General features: G+C 38.8%; 1 non-coding gene across 1 annotated transcript; it reads right to left on the bottom strand.

The window, feature by feature from the left end:
• Positions 1 to 603: 603 nt before the first annotated feature.
• LOC120269844 lies at positions 604 to 709 on the bottom strand. The gene has a single exon (XR_005539476.1). It is a non-coding gene; the product is annotated as a small nucleolar RNA R71 (small nucleolar RNA).
• Positions 710 to 10,050: the final 9,341 nt, after the last annotated feature.

Here is a 10,050-nt window from a genome sequence, read left to right as displayed (position 1 = left end):
GTTAGACAACAAGTGAAGATAAAGTAAGGGTAGCTTCTTGTTCAATTTTTAATTTTTGGTTGTCACTTGTGCAAGGTATCCCTCATATAACAATAGCTAAGCACACTAATCTGCTAGAGCAAGATAGTGAGATAGAAAGGACCTTGCATCAAAGGCTAAGAGAAGGGGCAGAGAGTTCAGGGCAGTAGGAAGTGCAAATTGAACAGAGCGAACCATTAATCATGGCTGAACCTAGAAGAACCTTGTCTGATTATGAGAAGCCGCAGTTCACTTGGTATAAATTTAGTGTTCAGGCTCCCACTGTACTGACAAACAACTTTGAGATCAAGGCTAGTACAATAGGGATGATCAAGAACTCAGTAAAGTTTGATGGTTTAGCCGATGAAGACCCTCATGCTCACTTGTCCCGTTACCTTCAAATCTACTCTACTTTTAAGATTAATTCAGTTTCAGATGATAAAATTAGGTTGAGATTGTTCCCATTTAGTCTGAGAAGAGCAGCTTATAGATAGCTAGCTTTTCTAGCTCTTGGATCCATCACTACATGGAAAGAGATGGTAGAAAAATTCCTTTGTAAGGTATTTCCTGCCAAGCAAGGCTGCTAGCCTGAGGCAAGAGATTTCAGCTTTCAGGTAGGGAGACCCCGACACACTCTTTAAGGCACATGAAAGATTCAAGGGTCTCCTACGCAAATGTCCCCATCATGGTTCCTCCTTATGGATGAGAGTACAAATGTTATACAATGGACTGAATTATGCAACCAGATAGCTCATCGACGCTACTGTAGGGGTTTTTTTGAGTAACAAATACCCTGAGGATGCTGAAAAACTGATTGAGGACATAAAGAGCAATAAATACCATTAGAGTACGCGATAGAAACCACCACGGGTAGTGGGCATTTATGAAGTGAATGACAACACTGCGCTAGCCACGAAAGTTGAAGGGTTGACTAAAAGGTTTGATTAGTTTATGATAGGATCGAGCTCAAATTCTAGAGCGGTCTTATCATGTGAAACATAGTTCTGCTGGCCATGCAACTACACAATGACCCATTTTAGTTGCTTTTGTAGCCCCAGTAGAGATAGTGGACTATGTCAGTGGAGGATCAAGAGGCCTCGGAACCCTTATGGCAATATATATAATCCGGTGTGGAAGAACCACCCGAATCTTTCATGGAAAGGGCCAGTAGCAATAAAGACCTCCACCGCCGCAGGGCACTCAATATCAGCTTCCTCCACAATAAGAGAGGAAGTAAACCACAGAAGACATTCTAGCAATGTTCATGCTCAACACAGAAGCAAAATTTTGAAACGTGAACACTCAGCTTGACAAATTTGGTACAGATGTTGAGAAATGTCCAAGCTTTCATTCAATCTCTTGAAAACCAAGTCTAGCAACTTGCTAAGGCAAATTTTGAACGTCCCTTCGGGTAGCTTACCAAGTGAAAAACCTAACACCAAGTGGAAAGAAAAAAAAGAAAATTGAAGAAAGTGTGGCGCAAGGTGAATGACAAAAACTTATGAAGGGCATGAGTCTCACCTTATCGCCAAAAAAGAGAGATAGATCCATTGTACTTCAATGATCAAGGTGAATTCAAAATTTTCTCATGCCTCTCAATGAACTTCCCTTGTGGTAATGTGTTCAAGAAAACCAGAGGTGACCCCCTTTCATTTGACCCACCATAAGGTAAGAACAAAGGTACATCGAGCTAATAATGCTAAACAAGCACTTCTTGGGAGGCAACCCAAGCTTTTGAATTCGCCGTACTCTCTTTTTTTAATATTTTTTTGTTGGTTTGGATAGTTGTATTTGTGTTTTTCTTCATTGTTCTTATGTTTTTGTTCATCATGTTTTTCTCCTTGTTCTTTTTGTTATTTTATGCATGGTATGGATTCTTTTAAGCTATTATTTGTTTTTGTGATTTGGAGTTGAGTTCTTGATTCTTTTTGTTGTGAAAATGGCCTAGTTTTAGTTGGTTTTAAGGTTGCTATTGAAGGAAATCTTGAAGTTCTGGAAATGGCCCATTTATTGAGCATTTAAGCACCTATGAACCATCCAGATAAGTGTATGGGCAAGCTTATGCAAGTAAAGCTTGCCCATTAGCCATTCAGAAAAGTTCACGGGGGCCGTCATCTAAAATCCTAAGACCTTTTCTCTCTCTACTATTCCCTCTTCTCTTTCCTTGGTTCTCCTCCATTTCTCCACTGTTTCTTCTCATTTCTTCATCATTTTCTCTCATTTTTCATGCTCTAAAACCCTCTCCCTTTCCTAGCAACTGGATTTGTGTGATCTTTTAGGAGTTTTGTCATCTTTGTGGCCATCCTTTCTCTAGGCCATCATCACAAACCCACACTCAAGATGTGTTTATATCTTGTTCTTTTCTTTTATTTTCTCAAATGTTTGGGATGAAAATCTTGTGAATAATTGTTTGATTGTACTTTATGTGAATTATGGAGCATTTCTTCAAGCTTTGTAAAACTTTTTAGGCTCCTTACGCAAGGGAAGCTCTTACAAAACTTTTTTGGGGTTTACTGTAGCTCTTTTCATCTATTTCATACCTCACTATGATGAACATTGCTTCCATGGTATTCTTGGTTTAATCTTGTGCACGTCTCATCTTATAGGAATGCCGATGCAGCACGTGGCTTCAAAATGACCGTGGAGGGATAGCACATTGACAACGCCCCTTGCATATGTCCCGCAAGTGCACAGGTTTATCGAAGTAATAAATCCCAGATGAGTGGGTATTGTATCCACAGGGAGTAGGGAATAAAAATACTTGAATTGTTTCTTAACTAAGTGAAAAGTGAATAATAGTTGTGTAACAAGATGTAATGTAAACAAAAGTGAAAGAGACAAGAGAGAAAGCACAAGTAAAGGGGAGATAAGGCAATCGATATAAATGGGGTACCCGGATATTGATCCATTTAGGACAATCGTTTCAAGTGCAAAAACCCTCTAATGAGTCATGGAGATCCTTCAATACATGATCCCAAATCTAAGGTCAACCATGCCTAACTCTATACATGTCCCAGAGGAGAAATTGAAAAATCTCTCAACCTCGTACTCATATAGAATCACAATGAGTTCTATGGATTCCAAGTGATAAATCCTCTTCCTAGATGTAGACCTAACCCTTTGGTCTAGGTGAAAGGTCCCTAGTCACAATTAAGCCCTAGGTGCTAAAATCACTTCAACACTTCACTTCGTTGCCTCTACAACTAAGCCCCAGTGGAAGGTCATCCCTTAGCCCATTCACTCTACTATGACCGCAAAGAACTTGAGGAAAAGGAGGTAGGATGAATCACACCAGAGGGGAATGGGGACGCTCCGCTAACTCTTGACTCACCCTCTTAACCCTCTCCAATCTAGCTTTGTCTTACTATTGTGGTGTGTCACTTACTCACAAGGGTTACCAAGGTGAACTCTCAACCCTAGTGTCACTCTAAGGGAGCATTCAATCAATCAATCATTGAAGTTTGGAACTCAAATAAAACATCAATTAATGAAAGCATAATAACAAGGTTTAATGAAACAAATACATCCTAGGGTTCACACATCCAAGTACCCACTAGGGGGTTAGCTCTCCATGGAGCTAGTTACAATCAATAAAATCGAATGTAAAAACTAGTAATTCATAGAAACCCCTTCGGTAGTTGTGATGATAGTCTTGTGGAGAAGCCTCTACTCGTCCAAGGGTTCCTTTGTCCCGCCTAGGATACCCCTCACCGGATTGGTGCCGATGAAAGCTCTCTCACTAACCTTCTTCCAAATGGAAAGCAATGTCAGAGCCATAGAACCTCTCCCAATCGCTAGCTAATACCTCTCCAAACCCTAGCTACCTCCCTCTCTTAAGTTAGGGGAAAGATGGAGAAAAGAATGTTGAAATTGGGGCTGAAATCGGCCTTAAATAGGGCTAAAATCGGGCATCCACACGCCCCTATGGATTCTCCACACGGCCCGTGTGGAATTTCCACACGCCCCTATGGATTTTTCACATGGCCCGTGTGGAATTTCCACACGCCTGTGTGGATTCTCTCGAATTCTCTTTTTCGGCCGGCTGTGAATAGTACCTGTTTCAATAGATTGCTATAGTGTTTGCTACAGTACTATGCTACAGTACCGCCCTAAAACACTCCCGAATCCATGTTTTCATCGAGTAACGTAAACGAGCACACATTTACATCATAGGTCGCTTTGCTTCTTCAACAACGGCTTCATCGGTGAAGATCTTGCTATTAATGCACAAGCCGAGATACTCGAATGTGACTACCTTTATGCCCCTCCAAATCATTGTGCTAACTTGAATATATGGAGATTGGCACACATTCTTGCATCTTGAGCCCGACTTATGTCATCGCGTTTGATCCTTCTTAATATTTCCTCCAAATGGTGCATTTATGATCTACATTGGCTTCTTTCTCTAACATTTGGCTTCACAACCCTATATGCATGAAAGTAACATAAATGTACACATGTTAGTGCTAAAACCTGATAACAGTAATGCTCATCATAAGGAAAGAACACTTCACATTCTTATCACACAAGCACTTATCACACACTTCCCATTACCAAACCATGTTTCAAAAATGAGGAACACAAGATGAGATATGCATTGTTAGCCCGAAAACCATTCGGTATAATCAGCAAAATCAATTGGAATGTATTGAAAACTTTGGGCTTAGATGGCACCATCTTGGAGGACATCTCCCATGATGGTTGGGACAAAATCTTTTCTATCGAAGAACTCACTTACTGCTAGCTCACTTTGGAAGTATTGAGCATAATTGAAGTAGCCAAACACTATCCTTTTATTCATCAAGCTAGCTCCATTTCCTTCAAGCATTTGGAAAGAAGCACAAAATTTCTCAAGACCAATTGGGTGTCATTTTGGGGCTTTATACAGAGGCATACATGCAAACACCCGAGTTTGAGGACTTATCCCAGGACTTCCCTTATCCCACCTCAGGTGAGTCGTACTGGGCCTCCATTGCCATTTCGAGGAAAAAGAAAGCGTCCCAGATGTAAAACCCCACCCACCGTCATATATATGCTATGTTGACTAGAGGGACCAGGGGTCGACTTGACTCGACGGGTGTAGTTTCACTCTCTGATCTTCTAATGCTCTACAACATATTTGAGCGCTACCCCCTACACTTGGGATACTTCTTTGCCAATATGCTTGCTCATCAAGGATAGTATGTATGCCTTGGGGCCATTTTTACCGGACCTTATATAACACGATTGATTAGAGGCATGGGATTGATTGAGCGTACCCAGGGTATGCAGATAGTGGTGCCATCTCTCCACTGGGTATGTCGACTCTAGTCTCTATTGGGATAGTAGAGAAGAGGAGTAATATCTACCACCTTGCACAACATCAAGTGTTAAGAGCGTGACATCCTAGATCCTCACACGAGACAGAGTTCGAGTCTGAGTCAGAGGAGAGCCCAGCATCACTTGAGACTAAGTTATATGAGTTTCAGACTGAGGTCTACCACCAGTTGCACATTCTTGAGGGGGGCAAAAGGAGATAGTTGTATCACAATATCGCATTGAGTGTGACATGGCTGAATTAGTAACTTTTATTCGCTGTTCTCCTTCATCCGTTGGCACCTCTTCTGTCGCCAACACCTTTATGGCACCATCACTTCCCTCAGATTCTTAGTTTTCACAGCAAACTTTGCTCGACATGCATGAGTGCTTTTCAGTTGTGTCGTCCTTTTCTAGCACTTTGTTTATTTTATGTTGTTCATGTTCTTATTATTCTGTACAGTTTAGTTAGTAAGGGTTCAATCCCTACTAAACTCTTTTTTATTTTGATTATTGTCTTCATGCTTTTCCCTATTTATGAATTTTTGAGTTGTAATCTGCTTCTTGTTATTTTCAGGACTATCATCCACGGAGCTTCACTCTCATGGCCCCCTCAAAGATAAAACCTACCCTATGTCCATGGCCATCTTGCACAGTTCTTGCCGACTAAATTGGGAAGTCTCTTTACACTATCTCCTTGTATTTATTGTATATTTTTCACCATGTACTGCTGATTTATATACGTTGAGGGCAATGTACAACTCTAGGTTTGGGGATGTGGTATTTCATAATTATGCATGCTTGACCTACCTATGATAGCTATGATACTTAGTTAAGAACTTCCTAGCTTGAAAGAATGATAGATGTGAGTTGTATTTCTTATCTATGTTTGAATAGAAGTCTTGTTTTATCTCTAGTGCACTTTCATGCTTTGTCACAAAAACTTTCGACCTTATACACTCTTATCAATCCTTTACTTTGTTGTTGGCGTTAGTTTTGTTAAATTCTACACTCAATTTTCTTTTAAGACCTATTGGTTCTTTTATTGTTTTTCTTTAGCCTTAAGTAAAGTTTTGTAGCAAGTTTCTATACCAGGGGACATGAGATACAGTGTGTATATTTGAAAAAAACAAGAGAGAAGGAAAAAAAGAGTCTATGACAGTATTCCTGTTATAACCAGTTTTTATTGTAGCTATAGTCAGGCAACAATATTGTAGACTGTTACTGTAGTAGCACGAATTCTTCATTAATTCCTTCTTCTTTCCTTCTTCATCTTGCTTTGTTTCTTTTCACCGAGCACTTAAACCCTAGAGAAATTTTTTTGGAAACCATCACCGGCGAATCAAAACACCAAACTTCTTCTCTTACTCCTAAATTCGGTAAGACTTCGAACCAAGCTTTTTCTTCCGCATTTCTCTCGAATTTTTTTACTTTTTAAAATCTTTGAAAACCTGGAAATACACCATGGATTGGGTTGTTTGTAGGCTCAAATCGAAGCCAATGTCTTTGTTATTCATTTGTGTGAATGCTTGTAAAGAAATTTCTTGGTTAGGTGTTGTAAATTGGGAGAAAAGTTTGTGTAAGGGCCAGTTTTACTGTAGTAATCCCGAGTTTACTGTAGCACCAATAAGTTTTAGTTGTTTCTTTGATTTCTTTGGATTACAGTGAAGCTTAAACCCTTAGTAATTCATTGGTAACCTTTAGACCTAGCTTTGAGCCAACCCTAGGATTGATTTAGGGTTGTTTGTTAGAGAGACTTAGGGTTTCATTGTTTGATTTATTTTAGCTAAATCTTGTTTGTGTTTTTGTTGTGCTTTGGTAAGGAGGTGAAGCTTTGGCTGTAGGAAATGAGCTAGAAGAGGATTAGGGTTCGTTGAAGTTAAATCATCAAAGTTGTGAGTGGGATTAATTATGCATAATTTTACTTGGAAATTACCTATATATATACTATATTGCTTGAGTAAGGTCTTGTTGGCTTTTATATATGAATCGAGATGTTTATTGCCTTGAAATGAGATTATTTATTGATGTTTCATGTTTGTAAAGTAATATTGTTCAAAGGGATTTCCTGATTGATACTTGATTTGTAAGTTGTGAATTGATTTGTGTTAAAAACTTTGGACATGCTTGTATGTTCATCATTTCCTTGTGGAAATGGCAGTGATTCATGATTATTAAGTTTTGTGCTGGGTATTGGACTCCGTGTAGAGTATACTTGTATTATTTAGTTTATATGGTGGTATCCTACTACAGTAGGCGGTCTCTATGGCCAGCCTTGTAGATTTGGTATGGTAGATGGTTGATCTTTCACCGGTCCAGTTCAGGTGAGAGTGTAGAACCCTGATTGGACGTCATCGGGGAGTCGGAGGCACCATACGATGAACCGATGGGTCAATGTTAAGGACATGAGTACCTTGACGGCTCTGAACCTAGCTGCGGTCAATGTTGGGAGTTGTGTATTCTTTTGAATTATCGTTTCCTTGTTTTTGAGTTAAGATTTATCTTATTGTATTTTTCTTTGTTTGTCATCTTGAATTTTGTGGTGAGGGGGTGAAGCCCAGCTGTCACTCTAAGGAGAGTAGTCTCCCATAAATTTGATTTGGCACGAGTATTATGTGATTACTTATTCAAAAACTATGTTATTAAGTTGTTATACTTGTATTTGAAACTGTTTGATTTATATGTTTTATGGTGAATGATTGGATTAATGATTAGCTTGTTTTCCTAATTTGGAACCCTATGTTCAGTATTTTGTGGTTTTGAAGTGGTAAAACCTTAGTTGAGGAAGATTGCCTACTTGACTATATCTTTTTATATTACTGTATTAAAGTTTGCTATATTAAGTATTCATTCTCTAAGCTAGTTATCTTATTAGTAAAATATCATATTGAAGATTTATGTTTATTGTATTTTGGTATATTTTCTGGTAGAGTTGTGCTAACCTTCCCTCACTGAGTAACTTTAGTTGCTCACCCCTCTTTCTTCCTCCCAGCCTGTCGCAGGTAGTAGGTGCGGCTGTGTGGCAGCGTTCTGGACATTTGCTGCTATCCTATCTTCTGTAATTTTGCTTTCTCAGTTCATGTATGTTTATTTTTGTCATGCACTTGTTATTAAGACTTTGATCTAGTAGAGAACCCTGTTGCATGGTTTGTATGTTTGTTTGATTTCTTGGAAACTTTATTGTACTTATGATTAGTATAGTTCTTAAACCTTGCTATCAAGTCATGTTGTTGATACTTCTCTTGCATACCTTTAAATTTCCCTATTTTTGTATTTGTTAATTGAGGTTGTTGATTCCAGGTTTGTTTGATTAGCCTTGTGATGACACAAGGGTTGAGTGGTAAGGTATCTCTCCTCGGGTTGCCATAGCGATTGTCGTATCCCATGGGACCTGTGGGTTGCGTGTGTTAATTCCTCTGCTAGTAAAGTATAAATGTGTCTATGTAGACATGCAATCGAGTAAGTTGTGTGGCTCTTGTGCCTAATCAGCATGTGCATCCTCCAGAAAGATTTTTGTGTGGTCTATGTTATTCAGACTCAAAAAGAAGATATATATAGATACACATAAAATACAATAAAATATCTCTACTGACCCCCTGGAACCTGTTGTACTGTCACTTGAAGGTTAGGTTTTTATTTAGGAACTAAGGGATTCTTAACTGACTGTTGAGGGTGTCTTTAGTATTTCTAACGCCAATTTTCATTGTGTGTGGGGTGAATGGACACCTTGGGGTAATCCAGGGTGTGAAGGATGAGGTTGGAAGTTTACACACACTCACAGAAGCACTTTAGATGAAACAAGACTATTTACCTACTTGGTCACTCATAGAACAACTCACTATCTTGATTTATTTTCATTTGTGCTTGTGGAGTACTTTACTTTTGAGCTTGAGGTCGTACATTTAGACATTTATCTCCTTGCCCCTATTTTTCATGTTTGTTTGCTTGAGGACAAGCAAACGCTTAGGTGTGCGGATGTTTGATAAACATCTAAATGTATGTATTTTAGACATATATGTTTGTGACTATTTTTGTGTATTTGGATGAATCAATGACCTTTTATGGTTTAATTGAGTTTTATTCATGTTACAGGCATCAAAGAAGCCTAGGCAAGCTCGATAACTCAATTCAGAAAGAAATCAGCACTGAAACGAGCATTTGTAGAGACCCTAGGATATGTAGTGACACTATAGCAACATTGTAGCATGAAAGAATGGAGAAAAAGACCAAGTCTGAAAATCCTCACGGGCAACCTCATGACTTTGAAGGCAACCACAAGCCAACTGGAGATTTCAGAAGCACTGTAGCTGGTTTACTATGGCCTTATTTGGATTAGCTTTTAAAAAACCCAGAAGTGCTTTTTTATAAGTTAAGCATTTATGGGTTCAAAAAAAGTTGTTTGTATCGGCCTTTTTGCAAAAGTCTAAAGTTGTAAAAAAAAGTTGAAAACAACTTTTTTCAGAAGCTCGTCATGACCAGCTTCTGAAAAAAAGTTGTTTTTAGCTTATTTTTATAGCTTCTACTTCTACAGAAAAGCTAATCCAAACGCATAATACAAAAAAGTGCTTAACTTACTCTAAAGAAGCACTTTTTTCAGAAGCACTTCTACTAAATTGAAAAAAAAACACTTTTTTGAGACGCCTATCCAAACAAAGCCTATAGCAGTTATACTGTAGCAACTTACGAAAAAAATCTGCAGAATCACCGAGGATCTCACGAACCATTTTATGCCCGTGA

Source organism: Dioscorea cayenensis, chromosome 9 (assembly GCF_009730915.1).
Source record: "Dioscorea cayenensis subsp. rotundata cultivar TDr96_F1 chromosome 9, TDr96_F1_v2_PseudoChromosome.rev07_lg8_w22 25.fasta, whole genome shotgun sequence".
NCBI classification, from domain to species: Eukaryota; Viridiplantae; Streptophyta; class Magnoliopsida; order Dioscoreales; family Dioscoreaceae; genus Dioscorea; species Dioscorea cayenensis.
The sequence above is the reverse complement of the archived record's forward strand: the minus strand, read 5'-3'. Positions and strand labels throughout refer to the sequence as shown.